The sequence below is a fragment of the Ictidomys tridecemlineatus genome, chromosome 10 (assembly GCF_052094955.1).
Source record: "Ictidomys tridecemlineatus isolate mIctTri1 chromosome 10, mIctTri1.hap1, whole genome shotgun sequence".
NCBI lineage: Eukaryota > Metazoa > Chordata > Mammalia > Rodentia > Sciuridae > Ictidomys > Ictidomys tridecemlineatus.
The window spans coordinates 131,694,438-131,714,261 of record NC_135486.1 but is presented as its reverse complement, the minus strand read 5'-3'; the positions used below and the strand labels follow the sequence as shown (position 1 = coordinate 131,714,261).

The 19,824-nt window shown below is 42.5% G+C and overlaps 1 protein-coding gene across 8 annotated transcripts in view; it reads left to right on the top strand.

The window, feature by feature from the left end:
• Positions 1–19,824, top strand: part of Iqck (IQ motif containing K) — a 120,738-nt gene that overhangs the window by 19,971 nt on the left and 80,943 nt on the right. The window lies entirely within an intron of this gene.

Genomic DNA, 19,824 nt, shown 5'->3' with positions numbered 1-19,824 from the left:
ATTTTGTTATTTTAAATACACTTATGTGAAAGATAAAGAGTAGAAACAATTGCTTTGTACAAATAGCTGCTGGAAATACATCTCTGAACCAACAATAAGATACTGTACAGACAGTTCTTGGGCTTATGCTGATTTATGCAGCATGTGTAGACCAAGCCAAAGTGAATGCAATAATCTAACCTAATCTCCAATCAATGAAAAGTCATACGTAAGTAGGGGTGGGTGAGATGAAAGTTTTGTAATTTTTGCTGAGATAGATAGAAACATTGATTGATAGATTTATGTAAACCCCAAAGCAGGTCCCCAGTGACCTACATCCAGCAACACCCTGTCTGCCTACAGTTACTGCCCAGTTAATCCACATCAGTGGATTAATCTACCTTAGGTCAGAAATCTCAAAATTAATCATGTCACCTCTGAGCATTCTTGCATTGTCTCACACATGAGCTTTTGGGGCACACCTCACATCCAGACCATAACAGTATCTGTGTATCTACCTTTCTACAGGTTTTATGTTTGTTTTGTTTTGTTTTCCGGTGCTGGGGATGGAATCCAGAGCTTCACTTGTGCCAGGCAAGCAAGTGCTCAACCACTGACCTACACTCCCAGCCCCTCCCTATATGATCTATTCCAGTACTTTGGTAATGTTTAAAATAAGCTTAATTATTTTATAATCAGGAAAAATAGGAATTACCAATAGGTAACATTCTCAAGCCCATATATTTGACCCTGCTAGGTTGTTTCTCTCCTTCCTTTTCACTGACACACTGCGAAAATCACCTCACCTCCATCTTTTCACTATCCATTCTCTCTTTTATGTAACTTTCTGGCAGCCCGCTGCTGTACCTCACAGCTTAATCTCAGCAGCCCAGAAGGCTGAGGCAGGAGGATGGTGAGTTCAAAGCCAGCCTTAGCAACGTGAAGTGCTGAGCAATTCAGTGAGACCCTGTCCTAAAGAAAATAAACAAAAAAGGGCTGGGGATGTGGCTCAGTGGTTGAGTGCCCCTGAGTTCAATCTCCAGGATCCCCCCACTCCCCTAAAAAATAAATAAACCGCTTTGTGGCATCGAAATGCCCTGGTGCAATTCCTTTCAAGTTTACTTAATGACCCAGTACCGTCAAACTCAGAAGCCTTTTCCCGGGACAAAAAGCTGGCCAGAGCAGAAGCTGTTGGGTCGGCAGCTTATCGTACAGTCATCTAGGGCCATGTGGGCTGTGTCAGGTGGCCAGGAAAGAGTGTGGCTTTCATCCCTAGAGCAGTGGGACATCTCTGCAGCAGAGAGAGGCCTGTGAGGTCTGTGAGCCCCAGGCTTCCTGCCACAGCATGGCCTCAGGCCTCACAATCCAGAAATGAAGTGCTTAGGAAGAGGACTGACTTATCACTAACCTGATTGCTGTGCTGAATAATTATCTGAAAACTCTGTGACTTAAGATAACAATGGTTTGCTATTTTTCCTCCTGCTGTGGGCCCACTGGGCGGCTCTCCTGGGGTCTCATCTGGACTCACTCATGAATGACTCAGGGGCCTTGGTGCTGGCTCCTGGCCGGGACCCTTGTGTTCTCCTCCATGTGGCCTCTCTTCCTCCATCCCATAGGCCATCCCAACTCCTCTGCAGCATGGCCGACCAAGGGCAGCTTTCCAAGATGGAGAAGGCAGAGATGCCAAGCCTAAGGTGCTAGAATACTCCATCATTTCCACTTCACTCCATGGGTCAGACAAACTCAAAGCAGGTGAAACACAGACTCCATCTTTTCTTGACTGGCAAAGTCCCATTGGAAAGGAGTACGGACCTAGGAGACGCGATTGATTCGAGGCCATTAGCATAATCATCTGTCACGACTGTCCACATAACTTTAAAAAGATAGGTTGTGGTCATTTATCTTGTACAACATAAAGGAGAAATGAAAGAACATCATTTATAACATAAATAATCTATATTTCCTTTTTAAATGCTCCAATAAAACGACACTATATTAGGAAGTAGTCACTTGCTTGTACCTGTGTGTACAATCGCCGTGTGCCTCACAGCCACAAAGACATACACTGTAAGTGGTGGTGCTCTTGGTGATAGGATTTTCTGAAATAGTTCTTTGGTTTCCAGAAATAGTTTCTGAAATAGTTCTTCGGTTCTGGAAAAAAAGTACAATTTTTTCTTGACGTATATGGTACATATTTTCCTGGAAAGATCAATATATAATGAAACTATAAAAAGACCTTGTGTTCATATTAAATTGAATTAGGTTCCAGGCTCAAATAATTATGAACAAGTTTTGTGCCCCTCTCCAGAGAAAACTCGAAATCATTTAGGATGCATGACGTTTGTTTCTTGCGTGGGATGTCTTGCCCGTTTCAGTGTAGAGAACATCTCTGGTTCTAAAGTCTGAAATGACTGTGGGGCTGTTTCCTCTGGACGCTCTCAAGGAGAATCTGTTTCTTTGCCTTTTCTAATTTCTGGGGGCTAGCTGCACTCCTTGGCTTTTGATCCTCTCCCATGTTCAAAGCCAGCGATACCAACCATCTCTGTGACCTCTGCCTCTACTGTCATATCTCCTCCTCTGACTCTCCTGTTTCACTTCTGAGGGTCCCTGGATGACACTGGGCCCAGCCAGGTAATCCCCATCAATCGCTCCATCTCAGGTTCCTTAATCCAATCACATCTGCCAAAGATCTTTTGACATATAAGGCAACATCTTCACAAGTTCAGGGGATTAGGATATGAATATCATTATTCAGCCTGTCACACCCAGCATATTGACACCATATCGCAAGGGGAAGCATCCAGAACCCATGATGTGGGAACATGGGTTCAGTGTTTCAACAGAAGCTCCCAGGACAGAGCTTAATATGAACTTTCCCAACGTTTACCTGTTGACAATTGATGTAAAAAAATTAAACACAACGTGTCAACAGCACATTGTGAGCTAGATATCACCAGCTGGTGACCTCTGATGTGTGTACTAAACTTTTGCTAAGTTCCCAGTCTATGATTCTTAGCTATTAGCTTCTCTGTCCATCCTGCCTCAGGACCCTAAGACAACCTGAAGTCCCCCATACCACACTCTGGGAACACAACTGCAGTCATTTATGAAGTACATTTTTCCAGCTTTATTCAGATATGATTGAAAACTAAAAATTGTGTAAGGTGTACAGTGTGATGATTTGATATGTATACATTGTGAAATGATTGACATAATCAAGTTGATTAATCATCCATCACCTCAATAGTGTCTTAGTTGGTTTAAGCTGCTATAACAAAACACCAGAAATAGTTTGTAAACATCAAGAACTTCTGTCTCATATTTCTCGGGGCTGGAAGTCCAATAGCAAGGCACCAGCAGACTCAGTGTCTGGGGAGGACCTATTTACTAGTTCATAGATGGTCTCTTCTCTGTGTCCTCAGATGGGGGGAAGAGCAAGGGAGCTCCTAGGGCCCCTTTTATAACAGCAGTAATCCCATCCATGAAGCCTCTGCTCCCATCATCTAACCACCTTCCAATACCTCTTCAACATGAATCGGTGGGTGCACTTTCAGACCATTGTGTGCGATTTGGTGAGAATACTTAGGTGCTCTCAACAAACTTCAAGTACATGAGTACTTCTTTCTCCAGGCTCTCTGTTTCTCACCCAACAGTTGTTTATAAAATCTCATTAATTTTTTAAAAAATTGCTTTACTTATACATGGAAACAATATCTTCATTTTGTTTATTTTTATGTGGTGCTGAGGATCAAATCCAGTGCCTCATGCATGTGAGGCAAGTGCTCAACCACTGAGCTACACTCCCAGCCCCTCTCACTGACTTTTAATTTTTTTTTTGTTAGTTATACATGGTCACAATATCTTTATTTTTTTGTTAGTTTATTTATTTTTCTGTAGTGCTGAGGACCAAACCCAGGGCCTCACATATGCGAGGCAAGCGCTCTGCTTATATGCAACCGCAGCCCAAAATCTCATTGATTTTTAAGAACAGTTGTGTGATGAGGTGGTGTTGTGAGCATTTTTTAAAGTCTAGAAGCTGCAGACCAAAAAAAGAATGAATAACTTACCTGTGCATACAGGGTCACTGAGCCAGGATGCTGGTCAGTGCTGTCTCTAAGCCCACCTCAGCTCTCAGCTCCAGGAGATGGCTTCCAAACCCAAATGATGGAGGCAAGTGATGCTTGCTTACACAGGAAACTCAGAGACTATCCAAAAGCAAAAACCCAAACACACATTCAAGAATATTATTCAGCCTTAAAAGGGAAGGAAATTCTGTCACATGCTGTAACATAGATGGGCCTTGAGGTCATTATACAAAGTGAAGAAAAGACACTGGATGGTTCCACTTCCTGACATCCCTAGAGTACTCAGGTTCATCAATCAGGAACTAGGATGGTGGGGTTGCCAGGGACTGGGAGAGAGGAAAAAGCAAAATTGCTTGATGTGTTTCAGCTTTGCAAGATGAAAAGAGTCGTCTCTGGTAGTCTCTCCCCATTCCTACCCGCCAGCCACAGGCAACCACTAAGCTACTTTCTATCTATAGACAGACATTTCACATAATCCACAATATGTACTCGTTTCCATATGGTTATTTCACTTAACGCAATGTTACTGGCGTTCCATATTGTAGTTGGCTTCAGTACCTTCATTTTGTGGGGCAGGGTGTACCAGGGATTAAACTCAGGGGCACTGAGCCACATCACCAGCCCTATTTTTTTTTTTTAAAAGAGAGAGTGAGAGAGAGAGAGAGTGAGAGAGAGAGAATTTTTTAATATTTTATTTTTTAGCTTTCGGCAGACACAACATCTTTGTATGTGGTGCTGAGTATCGAACCCGGACCGCACGCATGCCAGGCGAGCGCGCTACCGCTTGAGCCACATCCCCAGCCCCCCAGCCCTATTTTTTAAAAATTTGCTCTAATTTGTTACACATGACAGCAGAATACATTTTGATTCATTGTACACAAACGGAGCACAATATTTCACTTCTCTGGTTGTACTTGAAGTAGAGTCACACTATTTGTGGATTCATATATGTACCTAGGGTGATGATGTCCATCTCATTTCACCATCTTTCCTACCCCCATGTCCCCTTCCCCTCCTCTCCCTCCCCTTTGCCCAATCCAATGTTCCCCCATCTCATGGCCCCCCACCCCCATTATGGATCAGCACCCACTTATCAGAGAAAACATTTGGCCTTTGGTTTTTTGGGATTGGCTTACTTTTGCTTACCATGGTCTTCTCCAAATCCATCCATTTACCTGCAAATGCCATAATTTTGTTCCCTTTTAATGCTGAGTAATATTCCATTGTGTATATATACCACAGTTTCTTTATCCATTTCTCTATTGAAGGCCCAGCTCTATTCTGTATTATGTTTAGAGACAGGGTCTCACTGAGTTGCTTAGCGTCTTGCTTTTGCTGAGCTGGCTGTGAACTGCAATCCTCCTGCTTCAGCCTCCTGAGCCGCTGGGATTATAGGCCAACACACCCGGCTCAGTACTTCCGTTTTTATTACTGAAGAGTATTTCATTGTATTTCATTTTTGTTTGGGGATTGCTTCCACTTTGGGGCTATTATGAACAAAGCTGCCCTGAGTGCACATTTGCATACAGGTCTTTGGACTCATTGGTTAAATACCAAGGAGCGGAGGAGGCTGGGTCTTGACCTGATCTTATTACACTTGACTGAATATCATGACATTAAATGAGTCCAGACAGCAAATCCCATTCACATTTTGGAATTTAGCACCTAAACATGAGTAAAGGGTCAGAGTCAGGGACTGTTTTATAATGCTTGATCATTGCCAAACTGTAATCTGAGCCAGTATCAGGAGACTGCCCCTACCCATCAGTGGGGATCCTTTTTAATGACAAACCATTTGTCGAGCACTTCTGCATGCCAGGCTTTGTTTCACACTGTGACCTCATTTAATCACCATGATAGCCCTGAGAGTGGGTGGCTTTATCTTCTAGTCATTGAGTGACCGAGGCCCCTAGAGGTTCCCCAAGTTCATGTGACTACTAAGGAAGAGCTAAGGTTTGAATCCAGGAGTCAGAGTTCAGAGCCAGCATTCATTCCTGTCTCCTGGTGATGAGGCTGTCAGGGTTGAAAATCTTTCCCATTGTGCAGTGTTTTCACCCCAAAGAAATGATAAGTGTTTGAGCAAGTAGATATGCCTACCCCAATGTGAATATTACACAGTGAACACATGTATCAAAACATCATGATTTTTATCTATTAAAATTTTCTTACAATCTTAAATGGCTTTAAAAATACTTAATTGTATAAATTTGTATGTGTCCTTGATGTAGAGTAGAGGGTGGGGAACAGCGGAGGGGAGGGAAGAGGTACCAGGGCCTGAAGTAGAGCAAATTATATTTCCATGCCCGTGTGCTTATGTCAAAATAAACCCCAATATTATACATAACTATAATGCACTAATAAAAACATAACATTTTTCCTAAAAATTTTAAGTGGTTTTTACATTTTTTCACTTGTTAAAAAAAAAATTTCCTTTTGAGACTCTTGGAATTTTTGTCAGATCAAGTTTGTAAGCCCTGTAAGAAAATCTTATTAGACCTTTATAGTCATGCTTCTTTTCTTTTTTATTTTTAACAAAAGAGCATTGATCACTCTCATTCCTCAAACTTGGCTACTTGATTTTGTTTCTAAAAATCAAAGGACAAGGCTTTAAAAAGTCCACAGGCTCTGCCCTGAGGGTGACCCCATGGTGCTCTTACAAAATAAAGGGCAGGGCTCTGTGGCAGGACTTTCCTTCTCTGGCCTGAGCTTTGTCCTCTTGCTTTAGGGCACGGCTTTGTGCCAGATGGCTGTCTGGCAGTCTTGACTAATGTGGGGAACATAATCACTTGGCCATGAAATTGCATTTCAGTTATTCTACACAGCATCAGTTACCTTTTTGCTATTTAGCAAACTAACTTCAGAATTCGTGGCTTAAAATTACGACTGTTCATTTAGTTCTCCATTCTGGACACAGCTGGGAGGTCTTCTGATTTTGTCGGTGTGTCTGTGGTCAGTTACCAGGTAGGCTGTGTGCAGGCTAGTTGGCCTCAGCTGGGAGGAATCAACTCTGTTCTGCTTGATCTTTCAGCTGCCCTCAGATTAATCCTTGGTGGTTCATATGGCAGCTGGGATTTCAGTGGATGCCATCAAGGCCTTTCGAGACTGAGGCTCGGGCCTGACATAGTGTCAGAGTGAAGCATCAAATTGGGCAAAGCAAGACACAAGCCTAGCCCAGATTCAAGGTTAGGAAATAGATTCCACTTCTTGATAGGAAGAGCAGGCAAGTTACATTACAAAAGGTATGAATACAGAAAGAGGTGGAGAATAATGGCCATTTATGCAGTTTACCTTGGACACTGCATTTAAAATAGTATGAATTTGGCAACAGAAGGTGAGTTTGACTTCTGGCTCTAACCTGATAACTTCAAGGATGTTCCTGATCTCCATGTCTCTCCGCATTTGTAAAAACAGGTAGAACTGTTGGGAGGTTTAAATGAGCTAATGCATGGAAGGGCTAGACTCTGTGGTTTGAATTCTGATTTTTCCATTTATTAGTGAGTGATTTGGGGCAAGGTGTTTAGCTTCTCTGTCCCTCAGTTTCCTAATCTGTAAAATGAGAGTCATATGTAGGACCTAATAATATGTAGTTCTTGTAAGGATGAGCTAAGTAAAATTTTTAAGCATTCCATACAGAAAACACTCAATACACATTAAATGCTGTAAACACCATTAGCATCATGCTTGGAAAACAGTAAATCTACAAAAGGAATGTAATTCCCCCATAGTGTCTTCTGGTTGACCAGTTGTTGCATCAATTAATGGTGGATGGATATTATAGATGGCCAAAGGTGGGATCTCCTCCTCATTCTGAAACTACTACAGATCAAGGATTCCTAATCTGAATATCCAAAATCCAAAATGCTCCAAAATCTGAAACATTTTGAGCACCAATATGACACTGTAGTTGAAAATATTCCACACTGTGAAACTGTTCATATATAAAATTGTTAAAAATATCAAATTATCTTCAGGCTATGTGTATAAGATATGAAACATAAATGAATTTCTGGTATACACTTAGGTCCCACCCCCAAGATATCTCATTATGTTTATATAAACATTACAAAATCTGAAAAAAAATCCAAAACCCAAAGCCTTTTGGTTCCAAATATTTTGGGTAAGGGATACAAAACCTGCAGTTCCTTAAAAATGGTACCTATTAGTAAACATGAAAGCATAACTGTTGGGCTGGGGTTGTGGCTCAGTGATAGAGTGCTTGCCTAGTGTGAGTCAGGCACTGGTTCGATTCTAAGTACCACATAAAAATAAAGAAACAAACAAAAATAAAGGCATTGTGTCCACGTACAACTAAAAACGTTAAAAAAAGAAAACGGTTAAAAATATTAGCATGCTCAGAAAATGAGAATATAATATGAATATATCTTTTAAATTTTGCTTATCTTTATAATAACTACATATTATCATTGGGTATTATGTATTGTTTCCATTTTACAGATTAGGAAACTGGGGCAGAGAGGCTAAATACCTTGCCCAGAGTCACTTGCAAGTAAATGGAAGAATAAGCATTGGAGCCCAGGTCATCCAGCTCCAGAGTGGGTCCCTTCACACATCAGCTCATTTAAGTCCCTCCACAAGAGTTAAGGAGTTAGTGACCAAGCCCTAACCCCAGACAACACCAACTAGAGCTCTGCAAGCATCCCAGACTTGAGAATTTGTGTTTAAAGAATGGAAGGCATTTTTTTTAAAAGAATGAAAATGGAATTTGATGGATTTTTTTTAAATGAACATATCTTAAAATAAATTATTGGCTCTCTTGGTTGTTTATAGAACTGCATTTTTTTCCTGTTACTTTTTAGAAATAAGAAAAATTTAGAAATAAGAAAAACCAGATCTTAAACTAGTTGCAGATCCAAAAGATATTTCAAGTGTTAACCCCTTAGAATAGTAAAGGGAACAGAGAGGTGAAATAGAACCTTCCTAATTTCAGAAATCAAGTACTGTTGATTTTTTTCCCTACACTTCCACTTGAAAGATCCCCTCTCAGTGCTTAGGAAGCAGGGGCTGTCAACTTGGGACAGTGAAGCCAAGCTACCTGCTTTTGTAAATGAGATTTCATTAGAATGCAGCTGTGCCCAATCCTGTTCATCTTGTCTGTGTCGGTTTTGCACTGTAGCGACACACTTGAATTTTTGTGACTTGAGCCCCAAATGTTTACTGTCTGGTCTTTTAAGAGAAAGTTTGAGCCGGACTTGGTGGCACATACCTATAATCCCAGTGGCTCCGAAGGCTGAGGCAGGAGGATCACGAGTTCAAAGCCAGCTTCAGCAACAACAAAGTGCTAAGCAACTCAGTGAGACCCTGTCTCTGAATAAAATACACAATAGGGTTGGGGATGTGGCTTAGTGGTTGAGTGCCCCTGAGTTCCATCTCCGGTACCCCCAGGCCCCCCCAAAAGAGAGAATGTTTGTTGAAAGCCGAGCATGGTGGCACATACCTATAATCCTAGCAACTCAGGAGGCTGAGACAGGAGGATTGCAATTTCGAGGCCAGCCTGGGCAATTTAGCAAGACCCTGTCTCAAAATAAAAAAGGCTGGAGATGTTCTTCAGTAGTAGAGTGCCCCTGAGTTCAATCCCCACTATTGGGGATGAGGGGGGATAAAACCTGAAATATAATAAATAAATAAATAAATAAAACTTGAAGAAGACTGCAAATGAGGACGCTCCGTAAGGCAGAGGCAGGCTGAGTACATCTCGGGACCATGAAGGTCTGTGGCTGGCGCAGTGATGAGGGCAGGGGTGCTTGCATCAGATAGGTGGGCTCCGGTTCCCTCTCCAACTCAAGCTAGCTCTGGGCTTCTGGGAAGATTCCTTAAACTTTTCATTTCTTTCTTCTTTGTGGTGCTGAAGATGGAGCCCAGGGACACTCTACCCTAAGCCACATACCTGGCCCTTTTTATTTTTTATTTTGAGACAGGTCTTGCTAAGTTGCCAAGGCTGGCCTTTAACCTGTGATCCTCCTGCCTCAGCCTCCTGAGTCTCTGGGACCATAGGGCAGCTAGGCCATGTGCCCAGCTAGCCTGTTTTCTGGGCACTCTACCCACTTCACCAGGGCTTCTGGGAACATTAAATGAGATGCTGTGATACAAGTGCACTAGGCGGTAGGCACTGCTGCTAAGCGTTGAACTTGAAGGACAGAGACTCCAGAAAGTGAGAAGCCAGAGCAGGGACAGGCAGGGTCCCCGCTGGGAGGAACAATACATTCAGTTTCAAGCAGGCCTAGTGAGGAAGGTGTTATCATCAGAGCCCCTGCCCACAGCTTCCCTTTTACCCAAGCCAAGCCGTGACACCAACTCCAAAGGCCTGCTCCAGATCCTTTGGTCTCCTGCAGAGGCGACTGTGCGACTAGGTTTGCAAATAATTTTGATCCTGAGAAAGGAGTTTCTGGGGAGCGCAGTTTTACAGAGACTTGCCTTCTCTTTAGTGAATCTGCATTGACATTGACCTTATTGTAGCTGCCTTCCCTAGCCAGAGTCTACATGAGATGAAAAGCACGTTTTGAGGCAGAAAACCCACTGAGCAATTGCTAAACCTTTGGCATGCTCCTTAGATCCAAGGCGGGTTCAAAGCCTGCAATACCATTTCTGTCCTTCCAGGAAATGGGTTGTATTCCACTGGAGCAAATTAAGTGTGAGATGTGTACATATCATTATAAAGATTAAACATTACAGTTGGGTTGATGTTCTTAAGTAATCCCTTGACATTAAGCTGTGCCTTTAGATTAGCTTAATTGGAACATGAGAGATCAGAACTTAATTGGAACTTAATTGAACTGCTGGATTGAACAGAGCAGCTGTAATGGCTGTGATGTAAACTTTACTTGGAAGTTCTTTCTGATGCATCTCTGAAAATATTTCGGGCACTCAGTAAACTTAATGATTTTTACTATAATCATTTTTTTGGTAAAAGCCTTATTTTTTATGTCATTAGCAGTAAAAAAAAAAAAAGACTAGTACAAATTCAAAATAGTCTGTTTCAGCTGAATAGTGTTGAGCATGTAGATTCTTTATTTGCTGGAGTTGCTGTTTTGAGGACAGGTCCTGCAAGGAACAGATAACTCCATTCAAACTGACTTAAGTAGAAAAGAGATTTTTTTTTTTTTTTTTTAATGTAGACAAGGGCTAGGGCTGGGGCTGAGTGGTAGAGCGCTTGCCTAGCATGTGTGAGGCACTGGGTTCGATTCTCAGCACTGTATATAAATAAGTAAATAAAATAAAGATCCATCAATAACTAATAAAAAATATATCTTAAAAAATGTAGACAAGGAGCTGGGGATGTGGCTCAAGCGGTAGCGCGCTCGCCTGGCATGCGTGTGGCCCGGGTTCGATCCTCAGCACCACTTACTAATAAAGATGTTGTGTCCGCCGAGAACTAAAAAATAAAATATTGAAATTCTCTCTCTCTCTCTCTCTCTCTCTCTCTCTCTCTCTCTCTCTCTCTCTCTCTCTTTAAAAAAAAAATGTAGACAAAAGGCCTATGAGGAGATCTTCTGGTAGAGCCCCATCTGGGTACCCAGGTGATATCTTCGTGACTTGGTTCCTCTCTATCCTTGGATTCTGTTTCCTTTGGGTTGGCTCCACCCTCAAATGGGCCCTCCCTCAGTGACCGCAGCCTGTGCCCCGGGAGGCTTTCTAATGCGACTCTTGATCGATCACCTACTGTTACCAGAAGAAGGCAAAAGAGAAGCTTTCATTAATGTAACTTGTGGAAAACTAGCTTAAATAATAGAGGGTCCTGGGGTAGAACAGGCTTCATTCGGTTTGATTCAGGGCTCAGAGATGTGACTGACGGCTTGATTTGCCCCTGCCTCTCTGCTTAGCCTCTTGCAGACTCACCTTTTCCTTGGGCGGGCTTCCCTCAGAGAAGCAAAGCAGCTCTGACCACAGGTCTGTGGTCTTTGCATCCCCTCTATATCAACCCCGCAGGAGAGAACAGGCAAGCTCTTTAAGGAAAGCCAAGAAAATCATTTCCCAGAAGTCCCAGCAAGTCTCCTATCACATCCTGTCTGAAATAGGTCTCGTGCCAATTCCTCATTCACACTGACTTTGGCCAGGACACATGTGAGTCAGATGGTTCAGGTGGAGGCGAGGTGGGAAGATCATGACTGCCTTCTCAGAAGACACTCCTGGGCTGGAGATGGGCTCAAGTCTGCACCGTAGGAGCTATTGCCTAGCTTGGCTTAGGGGGTTGCTGAACACTGAACATTGAATTAGCCACAGTGGGGCCATGTCTTTCTTATTTATCTCAAGAGTTTAGCCCAGGGCCTGGTACACAGTAGGTGTTCAGTGAACTATTGCTGAGTAGAATCAGTCTGGAACAGTGAACTTTGCTGCATCTGGAAAGCAATGAGGAATTTTATGCATGAGTAAAATGATGGCTGAAAATAGTGTCTGAGCTTTAAATGTGGATTAAATGTGGAATCTGAGGAGAGGCACCAAGACCTCCTCAATTTGCAGCCCATCCCATCCTGTGCAAATTTTCCCCTTCAGATTTTGTCTGCTCATCAAGTTCGGTTACTGTGAAGACTCCTTGTAAACAATAGTTGGTATCAGGAAACTATTTATAACTCCTGGCAAACTCTTTTGATGATGTCATGACACTAAATTTTGCTACTATGAATAATTCAGTAAAACAAATCCTTTTGTTCTTTCACATTCCTCACCCATCTCATAATCATTTATTATAGTTGTTTTCTATTTTTTTTTAATCAAATACCTGAATATCTTTTTGAGAGTACAAGGGCTTTGGTCAGTGAAGGAAGAAACTTTATTTCCTGCCCTGGCCAATGGGGAAATTAGAAATCCCATCAGCTCTTGTTTGAGGGGGGGAATTCTAAAGAATGGAAAAAATAGATTCCAGCAGGAAAGGTGTGGTAGAATTATTTAAGTATTATTCTTTTTTTATGGAGAACACTTTTAGAAATGATCCAGTAGCCTGGGCTGGAAATCTTTGTTCGTATTTTGCATTATTTATGCATTTTTTAATTCTTTGAGAAGTATTACTTTTCTCTAATAAAATTCTAATGGAGTTGGGGCTGAGGCTGCAGCTCAGTGGCAGAGCGCTTGCCTAGCATGTGTGAGGCACTGGGTTTGATCCTCAGCACCACATAAAAATAAACAAATAAAATAAAGGCATTCTATCCATCTACAACTACAAAAAATGTTTTTAATATTCTAATGCAGTGAAAATAATGTGAATGTCTGTTTGAAGTTTGCTATGGTAAGGATTTTGGCATGGGTTATAATCCAAGAGTTTGCTTATGTCTAGAATCATAGTTATTGATTGATTTTGTCAGATTAGAATTCTCAGGTATCTCTAAGTTTACTGTGGAAGACATCTATATGGGAAGGAGGCTGTGACCATCCATGTGCATGGCATGTCTGTGGCCTTTGACTGCAGTTCTTTGCCTCTGCTTGGTCCATGTCCCATTCCCCTGGCCATAAGTGACTGAACCAGGCATTAAGGGTCAGGCCTCTGGGCAGCCGCTGTAGGTGGCCAGTGGTTCTGAAATGGATGGTCCAATTTCTCTGGCAACAGGGATGCTCTGTCCTGGGTAGCAGCCAAGCGGTCCCAATCAGACTCCCTTCTGGTGGGATGTAGAACGACAGAACAGGCAAACCACAGTGGTGGCAGAAGGGGAGAGACACCCAGGGACAAGGAGGAAGCTTTAAAAACAACCACAGTTAGCAGAACTAAAGCAGAGAGGAGGAGAGAACCAGTTAGGATGGGACAACAGAACAGGGAAAGAAGCCCCAGCAGGAAGCCGCTTGCCACTGAGAACCAACACCAGGCTGCGGGTGGATGACCAGAACCCCTCCTCCCCTGGGGTCCCTGAACACCACGAGTGTGGTCCAGTGCTTCCAGAGACTGGCTCTGCCACCAGGAAGAGGGTCCTGTGTCCCTGACTACCTTCCACCTCCACAGAAACACCTTGGGTAGGATACATTATCCTTCAGAAATATCTGGGACCTCTCAGGGAGGCTTGACAGTGCGCCTCTTTAGTCTGGAAGAGCGGCCATCGTCATCCTCCGTGCTGTTTGTTGACCATGATCATGGACATTTTTCAGGTGGAGGCCTCTCTGTCAGCCTGTGTCTCAGAGTAAAGCCAACATGAGCAGATGGAAGTAGTCATGGGACATGCGTGAGGAATGTTAGAGGCTGAGTGTGACCCCACCCAGATCTAGCCTAGCCTGACCCCAAATCCCAGTCACTAAGGTGCTGCGCTCTGAATACTTGTGTGTCCCAGTCAACAGTGTGATGTTAGGAGGTGGCGTCTTCAGGAAGTGACTAGATCATGAAGCTGGAAGCGTCAGGAGTGGGGTTGAGAGCTCTTAGAAGAGGCCTATGGGATCCTGTTTTCCACACAAAGACTCAGTGAGAAGGTACTCAGTGAGGAATGGAACCTCAACAGATACCAAATCTGCCAGCACCTTCCTCTTGGATTTCACAGCCTCCAAAACTGAGAAATATGTGCTTATTGTTTATAAATCACCTAGTCTGATATTTTTGTCATAACAACCTGACTGGATTAAGTCATAGGTAACCTGAATGTATTTCTGTTCTTGAAAGCCCAGAGAGGCTCAGCCAGCGCAGTGCCATACCCAGCCACACTCAGGACCACTAAATTCACAGCATGAGCTTTTGACTTTTTGGGGGTAGAATTACGTTAGTCATTTTATTCTTTCAAATACTAGTTGTTTCTTTCTCTAGTCTCCAGACCGCCAGTCTGTCTCCTCTGTCTGTGTCCAACATTAAATTGGTGCAGAACAATGTCTGGATGGAAAACACTGTTTATTTCTGCCTTTTCTCTCTTTGAGATTTGAGTCTTTTATGATACTCCCCCTATTTTATTATATTTTTTTCAAAACATAGAAGAATGTATTAGAGTTCTCTGGAGGAACAGAATCAATAGGAAGTATGAATATAGAAAGGGAATTTATTAGGTTGGCTTACACAACCAGAAGCTGGATAGTCCACAATGGCCATCTGCAGGCTGGAGAGCTGGAGGAACCAGTAGCTGTGCGGGCCAAGTAACTGAAGTCTCAGAGCAAGAGGAATCAACAGTGCTACCCCAGTCAGAGACTGGAGGCTTCTGGAACCTCCCAGGAGAATCACTGGCAGAATCTGCTTTGGAAGAGTGAAGGAGGGAGACTCTGATGTCCTCAGGCCATCACAACAGCACTCAAGAGCCCGCTTAAGGAGAATCAAGCTTGCGTCTGCTAAACATCTCGAAATTCTTCCCACAATTCTAAAAAGCTCAAAAAGCTTTTGAACCATATGGTCAGGTTAGTCACAGCCACAACCCCACTTCTTGGTACCAATTTCTGTTTTAGTCAGCTTTTTTGCTGCTATGACTAAAGGATCTGACCAGAACAATTTTAGAGAAGAAAAGTTTATTTGAGGGGCTCATGGTTTCAGAGGTCTCAATCCATAGACAGCTGGCTTTATTCCTCAGGGTTAAAGTTGAGGCAGAACAACATGGCGGAAGAGTGTGGCACAGGGAAGCAGCTCACATGAGGATCAGAAGGCAGAGAGAGACTCCACTCTCCAGAAACAAAATATATACCCCGTAGCCACACCCCCAATGAACCACTTCCTCCAGCCACACCCCACCTGCCTCCAGCCACCACTCTGTTAATCCCATCAAGGATTCATTCACTGATTAGGTTAAGGCTAGAACCCAATCATTTCTTCTCTGAACTTTCTTGCATTGTCTCACACAGGGGCACCACATCTAATCCATAACAAGGAATTTAAAGAATCTCAGAGGAAATACCCACATATCTACCACTTAGATTTCACAATTACCCAGTTTGCTTTATTTGCACATCTCTCCACAAATGCGTCAATCCATCTGTCTTCATTCATTTTTTGAGGCATTTCAAAGTTGCAGATTCATGACGACTTAATGATGTCTTATCCCTTAACACTTTTTTTTAATTGATTTTATTTTTTTAAATGCATGACAGCAGAATGCATTACAATTCTTATAACACATATAGAGCACAATTTTTTCATATCTTTGTATATAAAGTATGTTCATACCAATTCATGCTTTATACATGTACTTTTTTTGCATTACAATTCTTATTAACACTTTCTTTTTCCTTTTTAACATCAAATTTTTTTAAATAAAGCTTTGCCAACCTTGTTTAAAGTTGCCCTATTTCCTCTGCTTGCTCAAACTTGAATATTTGTACCTTTTAAAAATCACAGAATTCAGTATATTTGCCCCCTTGCATAGATCCTGGGTGCCCACGCTTTCTCCATTTCTTCATTTTTCTATTACTTCCTTTCTTATCTCTTCACTCACCACAACTTTTCATTTTGCCTTCCCTTCTCTCTTTCAGCTCCCCAGCAGATAATTTTAAAACTAAACAACAGCTGAACAATATCCCCACTGTTCCGCGTGCCTGGGTATGCGCAGCACGTCCGTGCTTGCCCAGAACAGAAGGAAAACACAATTTCTTCCATTTTATTTCTTTGCATCAAAAGTGATTAAATCTGTCTGCATGACCTTCATACATCAGACCACTTGGCTATCTTAAAAGTCTATTTAATAGAGTAAGTCAGGCTGCATTCCCTTTGTAGAAAAAAAAAATCTTTACCACTAAATAGGGCGGTAAAAGCCAAGGGAACAATGCATCTTTTGTGGGTCGAAAGAGAAACTGGCATCCTACAATTGCTGGATTGTTTAAATTATTATACGGCAATTCATGCTAGTTACATATTTGCATTGTTGTACAAGTATTTTTCTTATTTTGATTAAAGATGGCTTTTTGAAGGATCTGCTCTTGCAACACAGATTAAAAGACTCTATTGCAAGATATAGTACATTCCATTTTGTTACCCTGGACAGCAGTGTTTCAATTTTTTTTCCATAAAAGCCTATCAAGCACAGAGATAAAAGACTGTAAATAATCTCCAGCAACTTAGGCACCATTATGTTTTATTTACTAACAGCTATAATAGAACTTTCTATAAAAACCTTCAAGAGCATTTTTCTTTTTGAGTATCAGTTTCACAACCATCTTTCCAACCTTAGCCAGGACTATAAAGCTGAATTACCTATTTTTTGGAAGTGGGGGGAGAAAAGGAAAGGAAAATTTTCATAATAAAATTTCTGCTTTCTTAAATGAAGAGCAATTGTCCAGCATTGTACTAGCCGTTCCTACTTTTAGATGTCTGACTCCTTGCACGTGAGTTTTCTTGCTTTGATGAATGAAAGTTGAATAGTGAATTCATTCATTCTTTTACCTATCACTCATTGATCTTTTGCTCCTTACAAGGCACTTGATTGGGCAGTGGAAACAGAATAGAGAAAGAGAGGTATGCACTCTCTCTTCAGTTTGTAAGTCAGTCGGGGAGTCAGATGCCTGGTCCTGTAGTTATGTTACAGCATGAGGGGCTATGATGGGGATGGGCAGAGAGCCAGGGGAGAGTGCACCCCAAAAGGAAGAGGGCAAGAATGCTTCCTGGGGGGGTGCGTCTTAGACACATGGGAGTCAGCTGATTGGAGTAGACATGAGTTAAGACATTGGAGAAGACATCAATGATTGTTAAGCAATAAGCCACCTGGCACAAAAGGACATCATTAAAAGAGGAATTCTGTTGGCTCATGCACCGAAAGGTCCAGGGGATTTGGACCTCTGCAGAAGGACCTCTGCATCCAGGGCCTAGTATGCTGGCATCAGGAATCCACCACTGTGGTCTGCCCAGCAGCATCGCCTTTCTCCTTTGTTGGCAGAACCCCAAGTTGGTTCACTCTCATTGGAGCCACTTTGTCCTGCAAACGCGGCTGAGCCCCGCTGCAACTTCTGCCACATCCTATTTCCAGATAAGGTCATGTTCTGAGATCCTAGGGGTCAAGACTTAACATAGGAGGGGTTTTTGTTGTTGTTTTGTTTTGGGGGGGTGCATAATTTAACCTCATCTTTCTCTTCTCCTCCCTGATCTCCTGCTGATAGCTCCCATTTGCTGGGCCCAGGGGAGGTAACCTCATCCTCCTGACACAGTACAGGGCGGAGAAGGGTGAGGCTGGAGGGGCAAAGAAAATTCCCAGAACACCTTGTATTGCCTTCATTCTTGGGAAGAATCCCTGTGCTTGGCAGCCAACACCTACCTCTAGACTTGATTCTTGGGCCCTGCTGTCTTAAAAGAAGGAGGAAAGACCTTCTATCTCCCAGTTTCCATCGCAGTTCTCTATAAGGAATTGATGGGCTCTGTTTGGGTCACCAGAAGAGACCTTAGATAGAAACAGAAGCAAGATGCTCGGGTGCTCCGCCCCATGGCCCTTCAGCAAGACTTCTTTGTTCTGGCTAGCTGGCTGTCATCATCAGAGGAGCACTTTCAGTTGCTTGAGTGAAAACTCAAGGACACAGGTAACAAACCAAATGAAGTTTACTTTTCCTTACGTATCAAGATGCCTGGAGTGTGGCAGGCCCAGGCTGGACGCCAGCAAAGGTTCCAGCTTCTCCCTCTCCCTGCCCCACCATCCGTTGCATGTGACTTTTGGTCTCATGGCTAAAAGGTGCTACCTCACTCCCAGCTCTACATCTGAGTTCCCAACTGGAGAAAGGAGATGGACACGTCAAGGAATTCTGGGCAGCAAAAATCAGGAAAGCAGAATTTTCTCAGCTATCTCTAGGATGTGTCCATCAGCAGCCCTGAGACACGAAGCTGTCTCTTGCTACTTGGGAGCCTGAGAAATGTTGTTTTTGGCTGCATTGGTTGCCATTTGGTAGCAATCAGGTTTCTGTTAATAAGGACAAAGAGGAAAGTGGTATTAGGTGGACAGCTAGCGAGTTGGCTGTATTAGCTAATAGTACTCACGTGCTTGGCTTCCATGTTTGATTTGGTTGTTACTTATTTTTTTATTTTTTGACTTCCACCTTTGAAGGTGACACCTAGACCTGAAGTACTGCTGTTCTGAAGAGTTAAATGGACTGGTGTTGGGGGGTGTGCAATAATACAGTTAAAGTCATGTACATTTTAGTAAATAGCCCAATGGCCAACCACATTTACGATGCTGGTCCCATAAGATTATATCACCTACTGTCATAGTAGCTGCCTTAGTGTGTGAAAGCACACTCTGAGGTTTGCCCAACAATGAAATCACTTAATGCATTTCTCAGAACTTAACCTGTTTATGTTATTGTTAAGTTGTGCATGAATAAATTTAAAAGAGAAAATCAAGGCTTAGATTTATTTTTATTTTCATTTTTGGCAATGGAGATTGAACCCAGGGGCTCTAGCCTTTTTATTTTTTATTTGGAGAAAGGGTCTTGTTAAATTGCTTAGGGCCTCACTAAGTTGGTGAGGCTGGCTTTGAACTTGCAGTCCTCCTGCCTCAGCCTCCTGAGACACTGGGATCATGCCCTCGATTTTAAAAATTAAATCTTTCCAAGCCCCTACTGTGTGTTTTGTCTTTTATTAGTCTCTAGTGTCAGAAAATATGCTTATCCAAAGAAATTGGGGCTGGGGATGTGGCTCAAGTGGTAGTGCGCTCGCTTGGCATGCGTGTGGCCCGGGTTCGATCCTCAGCACCACATACAAACAAAGATGTTGTGTCCGCCAAGAACTAAAAAAAAAAAATAAATATTAAAAATTATCTCTCTCTCAAAGAAATTATCCAAAGCATATTTTATCCAAAATGTCTTCAGAATTCTTGATGTTGCCTGAGTTACTGTTTATTGGCATGCTTATAAATTTCATAATGGACTCATGCATATTTCATCTATG